General features: G+C 38.4%; 1 long non-coding RNA gene across 1 annotated transcript in view; it reads right to left on the reverse strand.

Moving 5' to 3' along the window:
• LOC105716170 (uncharacterized) overlaps window positions 1-1,480 on the reverse strand; it is a 91,657-nt gene extending 90,177 nt beyond the window's left edge. Inside the window, exon 1 of the long non-coding RNA XR_001107211.3 lies at window positions 1,405-1,480. This is a non-coding gene — a long non-coding RNA (uncharacterized LOC105716170). The remainder of the gene's footprint in view (window positions 1-1,404) is intronic.
• Window positions 1,481-22,723: the final 21,243 nt, after the last annotated feature.

Here is a 22,723-nt window from a genome sequence, read left to right on the forward strand (position 1 = left end):
TATGCTTGGTAACATAGAAAAATATTAATGTGGAAAAATAAAAGTTCAATTCTTTGTATTCTGTACTACTGCTACCAGGAAGTGTGGGAATCCTTAGTTCTTGGTCTTACTTGGAGCAAGAATTCTGCCAAGTGATTGAGTTAGCCATAAACGGAGAATTGAAGGAAAGTCGAGGGCAGAGAGTTTGTTTAAAGCAACAGTACACTCTGAAAAGACGAGTCAGAGCCAACTGCTGGAAGGGAATGGGCCAGCAGCAGCCCCTGAGAGTTACACGTTGGGTTTTCACTATGTCAGATTTTTTAAGTTCTCGCTTCTGTCTTAAGCCTCTGCCTTTTTACTTTGTCTAGTTTTTCTACACCTGCCTTAAGTCCCCTTTCTTTCCCCACACCAACTTCCCAATGCAGGCTTGTGGGACCCTCCCTTACTATAGTTTGTGTGCAGGCACGGGTCTGGTGTCAGATACATATGACACTTGCATTATTCTTTATAACTTTCTTCTTTGCCTTTTGCCTCTCATTAGGCACGTAGCTAGCTCCATTCTGACAGGTAAAATGCAGAGCGAATGATTACTGGGCATCTTAATGGGCATTCCTTTCCTCAGAGGAATTTCTTCTCCTCTCTGTTCACGTCTAGTAGAATTCAGGTTCCAGGTGGTGCCTGGGCTGTGAGATTTTCCAGACCACCCCTTTCTCAGGAGCTTCCCTCCCCTGCTCATGTCTGGTTATCTGCCTACTCTACCATTAGGCAATTTGACAAGTTACAAAGACATGAAGACTCCAAAGTCACATTACTGGGATAGCCTAGGTTACTACCCAGGTTTGGCTGACTTCAAACTGGTTTCCAGACCACTTAATTTGAATTTTAAGTATCTGCATCATACAGTTACTTGAAGTTTAGCTTTTACATTTAAAACCTCCAAAATTTCAGGATAAAAATTATTAGAGATAAATATCCTGTATTTTCTAACTGAGCAATTGTTTCAGCTGCACTGTAGATATTCATATACGTTAAGTTTCAAAAGTTCCAGGTCAGTCACCTTAAACTGCCAGGTCAATCACCTTAAACTGAGTTTTTGTGAAACTGTTATTCAATCCCCTAGTCACACTTTTGTCAAAACTTTGGCTCTGTCATTTATGAAGTGTTTCAATGATATCTTCCTATAAATCACCAAAATCACTAACATGCTAATTCGTTCTTGAAAATAGAAAAATATAGAATTAAAGAAGCTTATTTGGACAATGCAAAAGGTGTTATGTAACTAAAAGAAACTGTTACTGAAAAGAGTTGTCCAAGTCCAGCATGTTGAACACAGAATTAAACAAAACTCACAAAGTAGCAAAAAAAGAAAGCAAAGAAAGATAGACACAGTAACAAAAGAACTTAGTAAAGAAACCACAGACTTACCCAAGATAATTCAGAGAGAAGCAGAGCTCAAGCAAACAGCTTAAGATCTCCTGACTGCAACGCTCCCAGAGTTTTTACAAAATCAAAAGAACTTGGCAACAGGTGTCTTTAGAGGCCTCCAGTTGGTTACGCCCTATGACCAATCAGAGGCTGAAGTGGATGCTTGGCCCACAGTTGATCAGAGGCTGAAGTGGAAACTTCTGTCTCCTTATCACAGGAGGGAGGGTGTGGCCTGTATGCGCCCAGTCTTGCCAAGAACTGGCTGCACCTGCTGTTTTGTTGCTGCCTTAACCCCAAGTTACACTAATTCCCTGTTCTGCCCTAGAGTGAATTTCAGGCATAAATGAATCAAGAAACAAAACCTAAATTTTGTATAGTTTGCTCCTCTTTAAGCAAACATAGTTTAAGTTTCAGGTTGTATCCTCCAAAGACTTTTTTTTTTTTCCACATGTGAGACTTACCTCTGACTTCTAACAGCTGATGCTTAAATGATTTTACTTTTCTCATGACCATTAATATTTTCTTATACACTAATGACTTCCAAATTTATATCTTCTGTCCAGTTCTTTTCTTCTGAGTTTCAGTCAGGCATATTTATCTGTCTTCTTGACGTCTCCCTTAGGGTAATTCAAGCATAATGTGTTGAAAACAGATCATCTGAGTGTTTTGCCACATCTGCAAGAATAAAGATCATACTCAGTGTTCAGACTGCTGGCATTCCAGAAAATGTTGACATCACTCTGAAGGGAGGCATAGTTATTCTGAAGGAGCCCCGAGAAACTCTGTGGAGGGACTTTAATTATGTGAATATAGAATTCAGTCTCTGGAGAAGAAAAAAAAGAGGCGAGGCTCCAGCTTGACAAATGGCATAGAAATATAAAGAAACTGGCTACTGTGCACATTATCTGTGGTCATCCACAGAACATGATCAAGGCATTACAATGAGCTTCCATTACAAGATGAGATCTGTACATGCTTACTTTCCCATCAATGTCATTATTCAGGAGAATGGGTTTCCTCTTGAAATTCAAAATTTCTTAGTGAAAAAACGCATCCACAAGGTTCAGGTGGGTCTGGGTTGCTTGTTTAATATCACAAAGCTGGTAAAATGAGTTAATTCTTGAAGAAAATGTCATTGAACTTATATCGAATTCAGCTGCTTTGATTCAGCAAGCCACAACAGTTAAAAACAGAAATATCAGAAACATTTTGTATGGTATCTACATCTCTGAAAAAGGAACAGTTTAGCCACTGGTAAGTAAAACCTAAAAGTTGTCTAGTTTTGGAAACAAAATGCTGATGATTCCTCAACTCTGTTTGTGATATTTTAAAGATTTAATAAAAACCCTCTACTAAAAATAAATAAATAAAGCAACAAGCAACCAACTAATCAGACTCTCTGAATTAGAGCTCTCCCATCCAGTTATTTTCCATTTTTATAATTGCACCATCATTTGCTCCAGCTAAGAAGCATTTTTAATTCCTCTCTTTCTCTAAAAACCACATGTACTAAATGAACAAGTTTTCCAGGACTATTTCCAAAATATATACCTATTCAGGCCTTTCTTCCCTTGCAACTCTCTAGTCCAAGCTCTAATTATCTTCAGCTTGTTTTATTATAATAGTCTTCTAAATAGTCTAAATATTTTTAAAGCTCCTCTAATTTATCCAGAAAAATATTCTTTTTAAAAGATCATTCAGATAACATCACTTTCCCATTTAAAACATCTCAATGCTTTTTATCATGCTAGCATAAAATGTAAACTCACTATTCTGGTCTGTAAGACACCACAGGATTTGGATTCTGTCTGAATTTCTACCCATCATCCTACCCCCCTGGCTTTTTCTTCAGTTGCGCGGTTCTTTGTGTTCTTTGAAGACATTAAGTTGTCTGGTCTTAGATTTATTGTATGCACTCCCACCACTGCCTGGACCACTTCCCATGGTTCTTAAATTTTAGGTCTCCTATGAAATGTCACACACTGGGAGAGTTGTTTCTGGACCATTCTATCTAGGATAGATTTCCCACCTCTGAATGTATCTTTACCAAAGCATCTGCTTATATCTCCTATGGAACTGAACACAATCTTTAGGTATTTTTTTTATCCATGTGTTTCTTTGTTTATTTTGTGTCTTACTAATTTTTCATAGGTTACTGAAACTACAGTGCCTATCACATATCACATTCTTAATAATTTTCAAATGAATGGATAAATGAATAAATTAATATACCATTTTCACTCATTACAGAAGCAATAGTTCATTTTCATAGTTTATAAATTCATAAGTTTTCATGCACAGTCAACTGATAGTTGATTATAGGTGAAAATTGCCTTCTTAACATTTCTTTACTCACCATTTATACCTGGTAAGTATTGTGTTTTAGTCCATTTCTACAGCCATTTGGTACATCAAACTTCTCAGTCTTTTTTTTTTTTTCTTTTTTGGCTTTCTTCCTGTATAATTACAATGGATATTTATAAGGAAACTATTTAGTGGAACATTTTCAGCTATTTCTCATTTTCACTCAAGCCCTAACCTATGGGTGGATGGTTCCCCTATTTTAACCACCTCTGACCAGTTTTAACATTGCATAAATCAAAATACAAATTCACAAAACATAGGATCACTACATAAATTTGTAGAAGGAGTAAAGATATTTTAAAAAATGAGCTTGAATCAGAGGGAAAAGGGTTTAATCTTAAAAGTTCATTCTAAGTGACTAAAATCACAGCATGAGACAATTTATTATAAAGACACTACATAGCCAGCTGTCGGCTCACAGTTCTGCAGGCTGTACAAGGATGGTGCCAGCATCTGTTCAGCTTTTGGTGAGCCTCGGGAACCTTTTAGTCACGGCAGAAGGATAGGGAAGCCAGGGTGACACATGGTGAGAGACACAGCAAGAGAGATGGGGTGGGGGTGGGGCGTCTCAGACTCGATGTAAACAATCAGCTCTCGGGGTAACTCATTACTGTGGGAAGGCACCAAGCCATCCACAAGGGATTTGCCTCCATGACCAAACACTTTCCACCAGGGTCCACCTACATCCAACACCGGGATCACATTTCAAAAGAGATTTGCAGGGGACAAACATCCAAACCATCTCAGCCAGTTATTCAACCTCTTGTGCCTCAGTATCCTTATCCATTACATTTAAATAAGAATGACAATAATCATACCTTCCTAGGGGATTTCCGCCAAGATGGCCAAATAGAAACAGCTCCGGTCTGCAGTTCTCAGCAAGAACAATCCAGAAGGTGAGTGATCTCCACATTTCCAACCAAGGTACAAGGTTCATCTCACTGGCGCTGGTTAGATAGTGGGTGCAGCCCAAGGAGGGCAAGCCAAAGTAGGGTGGGGTGTCTTCTCACCAGGGAAGCACAGGTGGCTGGAGAACACCGTCTCTTAGCCAAGGGAAGCCATTAAGGATGTTTCCCGACACTCTGGCACTCTGGCTCAGATACTGTGCTTTTCCCATGGTCTTCACAACCTGCAAACCAGGAGATTCCCTCTGGTGTCTACAACACCAGTGCCCCAGATTTCCAACACAAAACCTGGTGGCCATTTTAGCTACAGAAGATGTTTTTTTTCCTCATACCCCAGAGGCACCTGAAATGCCAGCAAGACAGAACTGCTCATTTTCCTGAATAAGGGCCTGAAGCCAGAGAGCCAAGTGATGTGGCTCTGGGGGTCTCACTCCCATGAAGACCAGAAGCTAAGATCCACTGGCTTGAAATTGTTGCAGCCAGCACAGCAGTCTGAGCTTGTCCTGAGATTGTTGAGCTCAGTGTAGGGAGTGGCATCCACAATTGCTGAGGTTAGGGTAGGTGATTTTAACCTCACCTGTGTAAATAAAGTCACCAGAAAGTTTACACAACAAATGGTGGAGCCTACAGCAGCTCAGCAAGGCCTCTTCAGGAAGACTGTCAACTAGACTCACTTCTTGCTGGACAGGGCATCTCTAAAAAAAGGCAGCAGCCCATCAGGGACTTATAAACAAAGCCCCCACTTTCCTGGGACACAGCACCTGGGAAAAGGGGTGGTTGTGAGTTTCACTTCAGCAGACTTAATGTCCCTTCCTGGCAGCTCTGAAAGGAGCAACAGATCTCCCAGCACAGCACCTGAGCTCTGATAAGGGACAGACTGCCTCCAGAAGTGCTCCCTGACCCTGTGTATCCTGACTGGGAGAACCTCATACAGGAGAGCTCTGTCTGACATCTGGCAGGTACCCTTCTGGGATGAAGCTACCAAAGGAAGGAACAGGCAGCAATATTTGCTGTTCTGCAGCCCTGCAGGTGATTCCCAGGCAAGGAGGATCTGCAGTAGACCTCCAGCAAACTCCAGCAGACCTGCAGCAGAGGTGCCTGACTATTAGAAGGAAAACTAACAAATAGAAAAAAATAGCTTCAATATCAACAGAAAGGACATCCACTCAGAGACCCCATCTAAAAGTCACCAATTTGAAAGACCAATGGTAGATAAATCCATGAAGATGGGAATAAACAAGCACAAAAAGGCTGAAATTGCCAAAAACAAAAAAAAAGCCTCTTCTCCTCCAAGGGATCACAACTCCTCACCAGCAAGGGAACAAAACTGGAGGGAGAATGAGTTTGATGAATTGACAAAAGCAGGCTTCAGAAAGTGCGTAATAACAAACTTCTCCAAGCTGATGAAGCATGTTCTAACCCAATGTAAGGAAACTAAGAACCTTGAAAAAAGGTTAGATGAAATGCTAACTAGAATAACCAGCATAGAGAACAATGTAAACAACTTGATGGAGATGAAAAATACAGCACAAGAATTTCACAAAGCATACTCAAGTTTCAATAGCCAAATTGATCAAGTGGAAGAAAGGACATCAGAGATTTAAGATCAACTCAATGAAATAAAACGAGAAGGCAAGATTAGAGAGAAAAAGAATGAAAAGAAATGAACAAAGCCTCCAAGTAATATGGGATCAAACCTACATTTGATTGGTGTACCTGAAAGTGACTGGGAGAATGAAAACAAGTAGAAAAATATTCTTCAGGATACTATCCAAGAACATCCCCAGTCAACAAGGCAGGGCAACGTTCAAATTCAGGAAACACAAAGAATACCACAAAGATATTTCTCCAGAAGAGCAACCCAAGGGCACATAATCACCAGATTCATCAGGGTTAAAATGAAGGAAAAAATGCTAAGGGCAGCTAGAGAGAAAGGTTGGGTTACCCACAAAGGGAAGCCCATCAGACTCACAGTGGACCTCTTGACAGAAACCCTACAAGCCAGAAGAGAGTGGGGGCCAATATTCAACATCCTTAAAGAAAAGAATTTTCAACCCAGAATTTTATATCCAGCCAAACTAAGCTTCATAAGTAAAGAAGAAATAAAATCACTTATGGACAGCAACTGCTGAGAGAGTCTGTCACCACCAGGCCTGCCTTACAAGAGCTCCTGAAGGAAACACTAAACATGGAAAGGAACAACTAGTACCAGCCACTGCAAAAACATACTAAATTGTAAAGACAATCAACACTATGAAGAAACTGCATCAACGAATGGGCAAAACAACCAGGTAGCATTAAAATGTCAGGATCAAATTCACACAAAACAATATTAACCTTAAATGTAAATGGCCTAAATGCCCCAATCAAAAGACACAGACTGGGAAACTGGATAAAGAGTCAAGACCCATCAGTGTGCTGTATTCAGGAGACCCATCTCATGTGCTAAGAAACATATAGGCTCAAAATAAAGTGATGGAGAAAGATTTACCAAGCAATTGGAGAGAAAAAAAAGCAGGGGTTACACTCATAGTCTCTGAAAAAAGATACTATGAACCAACAAAGACCAAAAGAGACAAAGAAGGGCATTACATAATGGTAAAGGGATTAATGCAACAAGAAAAGCTAACTACCCTAAATATATATGCACCCAATACAAGAGCACCCAGATACATAAAGGAAGTTCTTAATGACCTACAAAGAGACTTAGACTCCCACACAATAATAGTGGGATACTTTAACACCCCACTGTCAATGTTAGACAGATCAAAAAGACAGAAAATTAATAAGGATATCCAGGACTTGAACTCAGATCTGGACCAAGTGAACCTAAGAGACATCTGCAGAACTCTCCACCACAAATCCAAAGAATATACATTCTTCTCAGTACCACATCACACTTATTCTAAAATTGACCACATATTTGGAAGTTAAACACTCCTCAGCAGATACAAAAGAATGAAAATTATAACAGTCTCTCAGACCACCATGCTATTAAATTAGAACTCAGGATTAAAAAACTCACTCAAAACTGCATTACTACATGGAAAATGGACAACCTGCTCCTGAGTCATTGCTGGATAAATAATGAAATGAAGGCAGAAATAAAGATGTTCTTTGAATCCAGTGACAATGAAGAAAAATCTTAGCAGAATCTCTGGGAAACATTTAAAGCAGTGTGTAGAAGGAAATTTATAGAACTAAATGCCCACAAGAGAAGTGAAGAAAGATCTAAAATCAACACCCTAATGTCACCATTAAAAGAACTAGAGGAGCAAGATCAAACAAATTCAAAAGCTAGGAGAAGACAAGAAGTAACTAAGATCAGAGCAGAAGTGAAGAAGAAAGAGATACAAAAAAAACCCTTCAAAAAATCTATAAATCCATGAGCCGGTTTTTTGAAAAGATCAACAAAATAGACTGCTAACCAGACTAATAAAAAATAAAAGAGAGAAGAATCAAATAGATGCAGTAAAAAATGATAAAGGAGTATCACCACTGACTCCACAGAAATACAAACTACCATCAGAGATTACTACAAACATATCTATGCAAATAAACCAGTAAATCTAGAAGAAATAGATAAATTCCTGGACACTTATACCCTCCCAAGACTAAACCAGGAAGAAGTTTAATGCCTGAATGTACCAATAACAAGGTCTGAAGTTAAGGCAGCAATTAATTGCCTACCAAGCAAAAAAAGTCCGGGACCAGATGAGTTCACAGCTGAATTCTACCAGAGGTACAAAGAGGAGCTGGTACCATTTCTTCTGAAACTATTCCAAATAATACAAAAAGAGAGAATCCTTCCTAACTCATTTTATGAGACCAACATCATCCTGATACCAAAACCTGGCAGAGACACAACTAAAAAAGAAATTTTCAGGCAATTATCCATGATGAATGTTGATGTGAAAATCTTCAATAAAATACGGTGAACTGAATCCAACAGCACATCAAAAAGCTTATCCATCATGATCACGTTGGCTTTATCCCTGGGATGCAAGGCTGGTTTAATATATGCAAACCTATAAACCTAATCCATCACATAAACATAACCAAAGACAAAAACATGATTATCTCAATAGATGCAGAGAAGGCCTTCGACAAAATTCAGCAGCCCTTTATGCTAAAAACTCTCAATATTGAGTTATTGATGGACCGTATCTCAAAACAATAAGAGCTATTTATGAAAAACCCACAACCAATACCATACTGAATGTGCAAAAACTAGAAGCATTCACTGTGAAAACACAAGACAAGGATGCCCTCTCTCACAACTCCTATTGAGCATGGTATTGGAAGTTCTAGCCAGGGCAATCAGGCAAGAAAAAGAAATAAAGGGTATTCAATTAGGAAAAAATGAAGTAAAATCGTTACTATTTGCAGACGACATAATTACATATTAAACAGACCCCATCATCTCAGCCCAAAATCTCCTTAAGCTTGATAAGCAACTTCAGCAAAGTCTTAGGGTGCAAAATCAGTGTGCAAAAATCACAGGCATTCCTATACACAAATAACAGACAAACAGAGAGCCAAATCATAAGTGAACTGTCATTCACAATTGCTACAAAAGGAACAAAATACCTAGGAATACAACTAGCAAGGGGCGTGAAGGACTTCTTCAAGGAGAAGTACAAACCACTGCCCAAGGCGATAAGAGGACACAAACAGATGGAAAAACATTCCATGCTCACGGTTAGGAAGACTCAATATCATGAAAATGGCCATACTGCCCAAAGTAATTTATAGATACAGTGCTATTCCCATCAAGCTACTATTGACTTTCTTCACAGAATTGGAAAACACCACCTTAAACTTCATATGGAACCAAAAAAGAGCCCACATAGCCAAGACAATCTTAAGTAACAAAAAACCAAAGCTGAAGGCATCACACTACCTGACTTCAAACTATTTTACAAGGCTACAGTAATCAAAACAGTGTGGTACTGGTACCAAAACAGAGATATAGACCAATGGAACAGAACAGAGGCCCCAGAAATAATGCCATACATCTATTACTATCTGATCTTTGACAAACCTGACAAAAACAAGCAATGGGAAAAGGATTCCCTATTTAATAAATGGTTTTAGGAAAACTGGCTAGCCATATGGATCCCTTTCTTACACATTATACAAAAATTAACAACAGATGGATTAAAGATTTTAACATAAGACCTAACACCATAAAATCCCTAGAAGAAAAGCTAGGAATAGCATTCAGGACATATGCATAGGCAAGTATTTCACGACTAAAACATCAAAAGCAATGGCAACAAAAGCCAGAATAGACAAATGGGATCTAATTAAACTTAAGAGCTTCTGCACAGCAAAAGAAACTATCATTAGAGTGAACTGGCAACCAACAGAATGGGAAAAAATTTTTGCAATTTACCCATCTGTCAAACAGCTAATATCCATAATCTACAAAGAAGTAAAACAAATTTACGAAAAAAAACCCAAACAACTACATCAAAAAGTGGGCAAAATTTTCAAAAGAAGAGATTTATGCTGTCAACAAACATATGAAGAAAAAGCTCCTCATCACTGGTCATTATAGAAATGCAAATCAAAACCACACTGAGATATCATCTCACACCACTTAAAATGGTGATCATGAAAAAATCAGGAGACAACAGATGCTGGAGAGGATGTGGAGAGATAGGAACACATTTACACTGTTGGTGGGGTTTAGTTCAACTATTGTAGAAGCCTGTGTGTCGATTCCTCAAGTATCTAGAACCAGAAATACCATTTGACCCAGCAATCCCATTACTGGATATATACCCAGAGGATTATAAATCATTCTATTTTAAAGATATACACACATGTATGTTTATTGTGTCGCTGTTCACAATAACAAAGACTTGGAACCAATCCAAATGCCCATCTGTGATAGACTGGATAAAGAAAATGTGGCACATATACACCATGGAATACTATGCAGCCATAAAAAAGGATGAGTTCATGTCCTTTACAGGGACATGGATGAAGCTGGAAACCATCATTTTCAGCAAACTGACACAAGATCAGAAAACCAAACACCACATGTTCTCACTCATAAGTGGGTGTTGAACAATGGGAACACATGGACACACTGAGGGGAACATCACACACTGGGGCCTGTGGTGGGAGCCGGGGGCTGAGGGAGGGATAGCAGCAGGTGAGGGCACTGGGGAGGAATAGCATTAGGAGTAATACCTACTGTAGATGTCAGAGTGATGGATGCAGCAAACCACTATGGCACATGTATACCTATGTAACAAACCTGCATGTTCTGCACATGTACTCCAGAACTTAAAGTATAATAAATTTTTTAAAGAAAGATGGATCGTGGTTCTGGATTACAATTATAGAAATTTACTAAAATACTTAATCCTATGTCTACATTGGGACATTTTATATCATGTGTCTTATACCTTAATAAAATTATTATAAGAATAAAAAAATTGTTGAATATTGGCCCCCACTCTCTTCTGGTTTCTGGGGTTTCTGCTGAGAGATCCACTGTTAGTCTGATGGGCTTCCCTTTGAAGGTGACCTGACCTTTCTCTCTGGCTGCCCTTAACATTTTTTTCTTCATTTCGACCTTGGAGAATCTGATGATTATATATCTTGGAGCTGATCTTCTCCTAGAGTACCTTAGTGATGTTCTCTGTGTTTCCTGAATTTGAGTGTTGGTCTCTCTTGCCAGGGTAGTTCTCCTTGATGATATCCTAAAGTGGGTTTTCCAACTTGGTTCCATTCTCTCTGTTTCATTCAGATACTCCAATCAATCATAGGTTTGATCTTTTACCATAGACCCATATTTCTTGTAGACTTTGTTCATTCCTTTTTATCTTTTTTCTCTAATGTTGTCTGCATGCTTTATTTCTGCAAGGTGTTTTTCAAACTCTGATGTGCTTTCTTCCACTTGATTGATTTGGCTATTGATACTTGTGTATACGTCACTAAGTTCTCATGGTGTGCTGTTTTTTTCCGCTCCATAGGGTCATTTATGTTCCTCTCTTAAGAGGTTACTCTAGTTAGCAGCTTCTGTAACCTTTTATGAAGGTTCTTAGCTTCTTTGCACTGGATTAGAACAATGCTCCTTTAGCTCAGCAGAGTTTGTTATTACACACCTTCCGAAGACTACTTCTGTCAATTCATCCATGTCATCCTCCACCCAGGTCTGTGATCTTGCTGGAGAGGCATTGCGATCATTTGGAAGAAAAGAGACATTCTGGCTTTTGGAATTTTCAGCATTTTTTTGGTGCTGTTTTTTCCTCATCTTCATGATTTATCTACCTTTGATCTTTGAGGCTGTTGACCTTTGGATGGGGTTTTTGTGGGGGCATCATTTTTTGCTGATGTTGCTGTTGTTGTGCCTTCTGTTTGTTGATTTTTCTTCTAACAGTCATGCCCGTTTTCTGCAGGTCTGCTGCAGTTTGCTGGAAGTCCACTCTAGACCCTGTTCACCTGGATATCATCAGTGGAGACTGCAGAACACCAAAGATTGCTGCCTGATCCTTCGTCTGGAATCTTTGTCCCAGAGTGGCACCGGCCTGAAGCCAGCTGGAGCTCCCTGTATGAGGTGTCTGTTGACTCCTGTTGGGAGATCTCTCCCAGACAGAAGGTATGGGGGTCAGGGACCCATTGGAGGAGGCAGTCTGTCCCTTAGAAGAGCTGGTTCCCTGTGCTGGGAGAATCCCCTTTATCAGAATCACCCTCTCTCTTCAGAGCCTGCAGGCAGGAAAAATTAAGTGTGCTGGACCTGCGACCGCCGTTGCCCCTCCCCTGAGGTGCTCTGTCCCAGGGAGATGAGAGTTTTGACTGTAAGCCCCTGACTGGAAATGCTGTATTTCTTGCAGATATGCCCTGCCCTGTGAGGAGGTATCTAGACAGTCTGGCTACAACCAGTTTGCTGTGCTGTGGTGATTTCTGTATAGTCCAAACCTTCCTGTCTCAGTCCTGTCAGGGGAAAACCGCCTACTAAAGCCACAGTAAAGTTGGTAGCCCCTTTCCCCACCAAACTGGATCATTCCAGGCTGACTCCAGACTGCTGTGCTGGCAATGAGAATTTCAAGTCAGTGGTTTTGGGACCTGCTGAGCAAGACTGCATGGCTCCCTGGCATCAGCCCCTATTCCAGGAGAGTGAACCGTTCTGTCTCACTGGAGTTCCAGGTGTCACTGGACAATGAAAAAACTCCTGCGGGTCAGTGCCTGCCCAAGCAGCCACCCAGTTTTGTGCTTGAAACCCAGGGCCCTTCTGGTATATGCTCATCAGGGAATCTCCTGATCTGCAAATTGCAACAATCCATTTGCACTGTTGGTGAAAATGGAGATTGTTTCGACCATTGTGGAGGACAGTGCAATGATTCCTTATTTATGTAGAAACAGAAATACCACCTGACCCTACAATCCCATTACTAGATATATGTCTAAAGGAATATAAATCATTTGACCATAAAGACATTTGCACACATATGCTTATTGAAGCACTATTTACAATAGCAAAGACATGGAACCAACCCAAATGCACATCAATGATAGACTGGATAAAGAAAATGTGTACACATGTACCATGCAATACCATGCAACCATAAAAAAGAATGAGATCATGTCTTTTGCAGAGACATGGATGAAGCCAGAAGCCATCATTCTCAGCAAACTGACACAGGAACAGAAAACCAAACACCACATGTTCTCACTCATAAGTGGGAGTTGAACAATGAGAACACATGGACACAGGGAAGGGAACATCACACACCAGGGCCTGCTGGTGGGTGAGGGTTGAAGGGAGAGAACTTAAGAGAATGTGTCAATGGGTGCATGGTACATGTATACCTGTGTAATAAACCTGCATGCTTTGCACACGTATCCCTTTTTTTTTTTTTTAGAAGAAATATAGAAAAATAAATAAATAAGTTGCCTTTTCCATAAAGAAACATCTGCTTGGTTTCTTGTGAAGCCTCAGGGAGCTTTTACTCATGGTGGAAGGTAAAGCACAAGCAGGCACCTCAAATGGTGAGAGAGGAAGCAAGAGAGAGAAAGCAAGGTCCCATACTCTTAAACCACCAGATCTCATGTGAAGTAACTGCATAAGAACTCACTTGTCACCAAGGGGATGGTGCTAAACCATTCAAGAGGGATCCACCCTATGAACCAGTTACCTCCCAACAGGCCTCTTCAACATTGGAAATCTCATTTTAACATAAGATTTAGAGAGGACAAATATCCAAACCCTGTCACCTCCTAAGAACTGTAACAAGACAAGGATGCCCACTTTCAACAGTCTTATTCAACATTGTACTGACAGTACTCACCAAAGCAATCAGGCAGGAGAAAGAATAAACAAATAAGATACCCAAATTAGAAAAGAAGTTAAATTATTCGTTTGCTGATTATGTAATCTTATATCTAGAAAACCCTAAGTCCACCAAAAGACTACTAGATTTCATAAACGAATTAAGTAAATTTGCAAAATCAACATACAAAAATCAGTTACATTTCTATACATCAATAAACAACCATGCTAAGAACTAAATCATGAACTCAATTCGATATGCTCTGTCTCAGGGAGATGAGAGTTTTGTCTGTAAGCCCCTCTGGAGCTGCTGTATTTCTTCAGATATGCCCTGCCCTGTGAGGAGGAATCTAGACAAGTAGTCTGGCCACAACCACTTTGCTGTGTTCTGGTGAATTCTGTACAGTCCAAACCTTCCAGTCTCCTTAGTCCTGTCAGGGGAAACCACCTACTAAAGCCACAGTAAAGTTGGTAGCCCCTTTCCCCACCAAAATGAATCATCCCAGGCTGACTCCAGACTGCTGACATTTGTCTAGGCAAATAATTTATGCCTAAGACCTCAAAATCAAGGACAACAAAAAACAAAATAAACGTAGAATTTAATTAAACTTAAAAGCTTCTGCACAACAAAAAGAAATAATCAATAGAGTAAAAATACAATCTATAAAATGGAAGAGAATATATGCAAACTATGCATCTGACAATGGATTAATATCTAGAATCCATAAGAAACTCAAACAATTCAACAAGAAAAAAAAAAACCCATTAAAAAATTGGCAAAGAATATGAACAGACATTTTTCAAAAGAAGACATACAAATGGCCAACAATAAAGGAAAAAATGGTCAACATCAGTAATCATCAGAGAAATGCAAATTAAACGCACTATGACATTCCGTCTTACACCAGTCAGAGTGGATATTACTGAAAAGACAAAAACAAGAGTTGTTGGGGAGGATGCGTAAAGAAGAAAATACTTATACACTGTTGGTGGTAATGTAAATTGTACAACTTTATGGGAGACAGTATGGAGATTTGTTAAAGAAGTAACAATAGAACTAGTATTTGATCCAGCAATCCCACTACTGGATATTTACCCTAAAGTGAAGTAATTATTATATCCAAAAGACACTTGCACTTGTATGTTTATTGCAGCACAATTTATAATAACAAAGATCAAGAATCAACCTAAGGTTTCAAAAACAGATAATTGGATAAAAAAATGTACTGTATATATTCACACACATATACATACACATATACCTCATGGAATACAGAAATCATGTGTTTTGCAGAAATATACATAGAACTAGAGGTCATTATCTTTATGAGAAATAACTCAGAAATAGAAACTAAAATACCACATGATCTCACATAAAAGTAAGAGCTAAATAACGTGCACACGTGGACATAGAGAGTGGAAGAATAGACGTGGGCTGGGGGTGAGGTACAGTGTATAGCATTTGGATGACTGTTACACTCATAACCAAGACTTCACCACTAAACGATATATTCATGTGATAAAAATGCATTTGTAACCCCCTAATCTATTTTTAAAAATCAGGTTGCATCAAACAGTATGGGTAAAAAAACAAACAGAAAAAATCGACATATTATGTATTCCATTTTCTATCAGCATGCTGCATTTTTGGTAAGAAATTTGACCAACAAATCCTCACTCACTTTTTGAGGATAAAAACTTGCTCAGTATAAAGCATACTACATACTCAACAATCCTAAAACTCTAATCAATGAAGATAACCTGAATTCATTTTAACAGTGGTTATTTCAAATTTGTTTAAATATATTAATTCAATTTGCCACTGATTAAATAGGTATAGAGAACTTTCTAATTTGTCAGGTATTCCATCCAGAAGAAAACAGATCCAGCAGAAAACAGAGCTTATCTCTGTCATGCCAAGTAATGTCAGGACATATGATGGAGGAGAATAATTCTATTTGTTAGCTTGGGAAAGGCTTATCTGAGCATTTTCCATTTAAACTAGACTTGAAATATGAGTAACAGTTGACAAGACAAAGGGTAGAGAAGATCTTTTCTGTACTATATTTCAAAGGTATTTGCCTGGAGACAGAGCAAGACTCCATCTCAAAAAAAAAAAAAATAAATAAATAAATAAAAATAAACTTCCACAAAGACCACTTCAACTTATTGTTCTTTTTCTATTCAAAGACATCTGAGCATCTAATGTGGCAAAGCAAAACTAAATTAAGTTTAATATGTTCTCTTCTCATCTGGGTTTAAAATATTTGCGTCCAAGTACCTTTGCCATCTCTGACAAAACATATCTCAAACTCTAATCATGGTCAGACACACGGCTCTTTAGAAGTATACAGAAAATCAATAAATTATTATGTTGAATTCTTCTTTCTTTTTTGTTTTGCTTGTTACAAAATCTACAGTTAACACATATTACCATTGCAGAAGAATAAAATTGTTAATTTCAAAAAACATTCCCTTTATTCTTTTAACAGATTTAGTTCTTCTAATTAAAAAAGTAAAATTCACTAACCAGTTAAAATAAAACACTTCCTTTCCTTTAAAAATAATCGAGTGGCTACTGTGTTTTTGCACATACAGTACTCGTCACCCTCGGGAGAAGATAATCTGGGTATGCCTGGGACAATATTTAGGATTAATTTTGCATATAACAGAATAACAAAAGAACAATATAAGAGTGACTTATGAAAGATAAATATTCATTTCTTTCTCATATAACAGGCACAATTAAATTTAATCTTTTTCTTACATAAATTGAATTTGGAATTAAGCAATCAGGCCTTGTGTTACATGTTCACAAAGTTGCATAGACTACTGATTTGTAAAAATTTATCATCTTGATCCAAAATGATGCCTGGAGCACCAGCCATCATATCAAAGCTCCGAGGAAGAGGAAGGGAGAAAAGAATGAAGAGACTTCTCTTTCTGTAAGGATAATTCCTGAAAGTATCACATATTATTTTCATATACAGTTTTACTGGCCATTCCTGACAACAACAGAGGATGGAAAATGTACTTTTGTCATAATACAACCAGTTAAAAATCAGGGTCCAAGACAGAAAGGAATATTAAGAATGAAGTATAATCAACAAGTATGTCACTTTCTGCTTTATGAAGTCAGAGAGTTTAATAAATTTTTCATGTATTTTTCTAGATTAAGGCACTAAAACTAGAAGAACTAGCATTTGCTAAAACCCATGTACATGTCACGCATGTTCGTCTCTGTTAATATTTATATTGTCTTGTGAGAAACACAGCATTCTTTATTTACGTATTCCCAAACAGATGAATGTAATTACAGTCCAGTTTGCCCTTCTGGAGTCTGCGAGTTTAATCATGTGGTGTACCACTCCCTAACAAGAGTTACTGTTGCTCCTGTTCTAGAATAGCTAAGCACTGGCAAAGGATAACAGTGGAATAATGTTGACACATTCTTCTGTGCTTATCAGAAGAGTATGGATTTAGGAGAGTTAAGAAATCTCCTCATTTCCATCTTCTTTTTTGGGTAGTGCTTTTGAAAAAAATGGCTCAAAAGCAAGCAAGACCCCATTAGGAGTTAGGATTACAAAATCATTGAGGACAACTGGTGAATTTTTATTACATTAATCAACCTGGTGGTAAAGAAGACCTCCTGCCAGAATAGTTTATCTCAATTTGAGCCAAATAAGCTGGTTAAACTTTTACTTTAGCAAAATGATCCAGAAAGGTTGAGCAAGTGCAGCTGACTCGGTACTTAGGAGAAGAGGCCTTTGTTAAGCTGTACTCTCCTATACATAAGATGAGTAAAATGCAACTCTCATCCTCTGTGTTATCACACTGAGTCCAATCTTAGATATTTTATTTATTATTTTTTTGAGACACAGTTTACCTGTTGCCCAGGCTGGAGGGCAATGGCACGATCTCAGCTCACTGCAACTTCTGCCTCCCAGGTGCAAGCAATTCTCGTGCCTCAGCTCCCCAGTAGCTAGGATTATGGGCACGTGCCACCATGTCCGGCTAATTTTGGTACTGTTAGTAGAGATGGGATTTCACCATGTTTGCCAGGCTGCTCTCGAACTTCTGACCTCATGTGATCTGCCCGTCTTGTCTTCCCAAAGTGCTATGATTATAGACGTGAGCCATTGTGCCTAATGCCTATCATATTTTAGAAAAGTCAAAATAAAAAGGAAAACAAGAAAAGATTTTTATTTTTGGATCATACATGTATTAGTCCATTTTCAAGCTGCTGATAAACACATACCTGTGACTGGGTAATTTACAAAGAAAAATAGGTTTAATGAACTCACAGTTCCACGTGGTTGGGGAGGTCTCACAATCCTGTGGAAGGCAAAAGACAAATCTTACATGATGGCTGGAAAGAGAAAAATGAGAGCCAAAAGAAAGGTGTTTCCCCTTTAAAACCATCAGATCTCATGAGATTTATTCACTACCACAAGAACAGGATGGTGGAATGATTCAATTATCTTCCACCTGGTCCCTCCCACAACATGTGGGAATTATGGGAGTTACAATTCAAGAGTAGATTTTGGTGGGAACACTGCCAAACCATATCAATGCATCAGAATGTAGTCTATCCAAAGAGGTTTTATTTCCTCTCTGCTCTTCCTTTAAGAGGGAATTCTATTGTAAACAGTGCTGCAATGAACATATGTGTGCATGTTTCTTTATAATAGAACAATTTGTAATTCTTTGGGTATATACCTAGTAATGGGATTTCTGGGTCAAATGGTATTTCTATTTATAGGTCCTTGAGGAATCACCACACTGTCTTCCACAATGTTTGCAATAGCAAAGATCTGGAAACAACCCAAGTGTCCATCAACAATAGACTGGATAAAGAAAATGTGGCACATATATACCATGGAATACTATGCAGCAATAAAAAAACAATGAGTTCGTGTCCTTCATAGGGACATGGATGAATCTGGAAACCATCATTCTCAGCAAACTGACACAAGAACAGAAAACCAAACACTGCACGTTATCATCATTCATAGGCAGGTGTTGAACAATTAGAACACGTGGACACAGGGAGGGGAGCATCACACACTGTGATCAGTTGTGGGGGGCTAGGGGAGGGACAGCATCGGGTGGGGAGGGCAGGGAGGGATAACGAGGGGAGAAATACCAGATACAGGTGATGGGTAGATGAAGGCAGCAAGCCACCTTGCCATGTACGTACCTATGCAACAATCCTGTATGATCTGCACATGTATCCCAGCACCTAAAGTACAATTTAAAAAAAAAAAAGAGGGAATTCTCTTACATTCTTCACAATTGGTGTCAATCCCAACAGACAAGTGCCTAGTGGCACATAACACCTGAAGCAGTAGCTTTTCACTCTGACCTCTATTTTTCAATAACTAAGAAATAATGTGAAAAATAAATGTTTAATTACCTCTTTCCAAAGGGTAAAAATATGTTTCAACTAGAGTTGATTGCAACTACCATGGAAATGGGAGAGTTCCCTGATTTCCTCTTGCAGAATGTGTGTCAGGGACAACCTTTTAGGTGCAAAAACAGAACCGCCTGTTTTCATTTAGGGAAGCAGGTCTTCAGGCTTGAGGGTGGGGCCTTTGCCAGGGAACCACCCTCTTCTACCCAATATTGCCCATCTCCTGTCCATATCACCAATTTATACCTTTAAGCATATATGGTCTATGAAAAAAATTGAGTGTTCCCTTAGTACACTTCGTTTTCCATGACTCCTTGTGTAACCAAACCAGGTAGTAAGTTTATATAAAACTGTCATTTTTTTAAAGTTCATAGGTATGTCTTTTACTTACATGCTACCTAAGGCAACTGCTTTCAGTATTAATTTTGCCCACGGCATGAAAACGAATCTTTTCCTAAAGCACCTGTGGAGATATATACATACATATATGTGTGTGTGTATATATACATAGATATAAAACCAGGGACAAATAGCTCAAATGTTAAAACAAGCACAACCAGTGGGAAACACTAAATAACTAAAGAGTGAAGTGTTGGGGTTTATAGTTGAGACTGACTGTTTCCAATTAGTATCAGGCTTGTATGTGGTTAGTACATGAGAACCACAGTGCTGACTCATCTGATAATGATTGGCCTAACTGAAAATTTATAAAACTTGACCTATTGTTACACTGATTGAACTGAAATTCAAATACACTGATTAAATTGAAATACACTGACTATATTACCAATGATATATTTTATTCACAATAAATATGTCACTTCTTCCAAATTCATGTGCATTCTTCCAAGAGCTCTTTTTAATGTGTATTACCAAGGACCTTTTGGAAGGAAGTGCATTTTACCTTGAACAGGACAATGAGAGATTGCCCATACCCAGCTACAGATGAAATATATTTTGAAGCGATCAGCAGGTGCTTGGTCTCATGTGAGATGATGTGCTTAAGGGCCACGGAGACCACATGAGCTATAAAATCTATTTAGGAATTCACTGTTTTTTTTTCTTTTTTTCTTAGACAATTCACTTGCTCTGGAAGCATTCATGGAGAGCACCTCAGGTAATTGCTTCAAATGACCAAAAGTTGTGGTCAGAACTGTTCTTAGAATCTTTCTGATTCCCTGTACTTACAAACATGCTTAAGGGCACTTAATGAATAACCTTTTACCGATGTACCACCCTTTCATTACCACCTGGGCTTAGAAGCAAAAGCTATAAAGGTGAGAATTATTTTCTTATGGGTTCAGCCCAACCCTTCAATAGCAATGGCACTTTGTAGATGGCATCAGTCAGTGGGAGGAAAATTATACCTTAGGTCATTTTAGGCAGAGTAGACCATAAAACGAAACACTATAAAATCTCTGGGTTTATAATAGCACCATGTCATAAATTCTCCCTGTGGGGAGACAGTACTGGTGCCTGCTTTACATTTCTAATGTATACAGTGGAACAATGTGCTAAGAATATCCTAATTCAGGAATTATTCTTTCTATATTATTAAAAAAATCACTTAAATGCTTGGGCACATGAATTTTGCATCTCATGGTGGGAGTCTTTTACAGAAAACACACATACATACAGATCAAAAAGATGGAGCCTATTTAAAAATAAAAGCAAATGAATAAGTGAACAAAAAATAACGTTTCTCAATTTGGATAATTTAAATCACATCTTTTTGAGGAAATAAGAAAACCATTGTGCTGGCTTAACAATAGACATTCTTTCTCTGTTTTCCTTCCATTTTTTTCTTTCTGCTGTTCCTTACTATGAAGGCTATTTTTTAAATTAACTAATGGAGAGATAGTTCTGTAACTGCTGTGGCTGCTATGGTTTGTCTTCGCCAAAACTAATGTTGCTGGTTGATCCTCAATGAGGCAGTGTGGAGAGGCAGAGTCTAGTGGGGGGTGTTTGGGTTATGGGGTGGGTTCCTCATGAATAGATTACTGCTGTCTCCCGAGAATGAGCAAATGGGTTCTGCCTCTCGCAGATCTGGATCCTTTCCTGTAAGAGTGAGTTGTTAGCTCTCATATGTTCCTCTTTGTACATGCCCACTCCCCTTTATGCTTCATCATGCTGTAAAACATCACGTGGCCCTTACCAGAGGCCAATGAGGTGCCAGCACCATGATTCTTGAACCTCTCAGTCTCAGAATTATGAGCCAGATAAACTTATTTTCTTTATAAATTACCCAGTATCAGATATTTTGTTACAGCAAAACAAACTGGATTAATACAATAACCCAAGATAAATTGCAAAAGAGTTGTAAGATGTAACTATCAGGTTGTCTTTTCAGGCAAAACATTTCAGAAGCCTTCATCAAAGAGTTATTAAAAAAAAAACTTTATTTTTATGTTATTATTTTTAACTTTTATATTAAATTCAGAGGTACAATCACAGGTTTGTTACACAGGTAAACCTGTGGCATGAGGGTTGGTTGTACAGTCATTTCATCACCCAGGTATTAAGCCTAGCACCCATTAATTTTTTTTTTTTCTGATTTTCTCCTTCCCACCCTCCACCCTCTGAAAGGCTCCAGGATGTGTTGTTCCCTTGTATGTTTCTATGTGTTCTCATCATTTAGAGCTCACTTATTAGTGAGAACATGTAGTATTTGGTTTTGGATGAAGAAAATGTAGTACATATATATCATGGAATACTATGCATCCATAATAAAGAATGAGATCATGTCCTTTGCAGAGACATGCAAGGAGCTGGAGGCCATTATCCTTAGCTAACAACCACAGGAACAGAAAAGTAATTATATTTTAAATGGACTAATGTCGGACCTACCTCTCGTATGGGGAATTCTTAGTTTTCTATTGTAAGTAAGGTCTCTCACTTTATCCTAGCATTGCCCTCTTGAAGGTCATGCTCCTCTGATTAATACTGCCATAGTTCTTTAACCTTGATAACTCAGAAAAGAAAACTTAGGTCATTCTTTTGTTTTTTTCTCAAATATCTTTCTTAGATAGGAGTATATCCATCAGAACACCTCTTTCCTACCAGGGGTATTTAAATCCAGGGAAGTTGAGGACAGAGTAACTGATAGTCCCAACCCTTAGGTGACTTTTTTGTTTCCTTCCTTTAGTTGTGCGTATAATTCATAGCGCCTTGCCACATATGGCTACTGAATACTTAAAAAGTAACTCGACAAATTTGAGATGTTTTATAAGTATTTTATAAGATGTTGTACAGAAAATGTACATCTCATTAATAATTGATTATACTGATTATACACTGAAATAATTTTGACATATTGGATTAAATAACATGTATTATTACAAGTAATTT

This window comes from Aotus nancymaae, unplaced genomic scaffold, assembly GCF_030222135.1.
Source record: "Aotus nancymaae isolate 86718 unplaced genomic scaffold, 86718_ANA_hifiasm-v0.15.2.pri h1tg000025l, whole genome shotgun sequence".
NCBI classification, from domain to species: Eukaryota; Metazoa; Chordata; class Mammalia; order Primates; family Aotidae; genus Aotus; species Aotus nancymaae.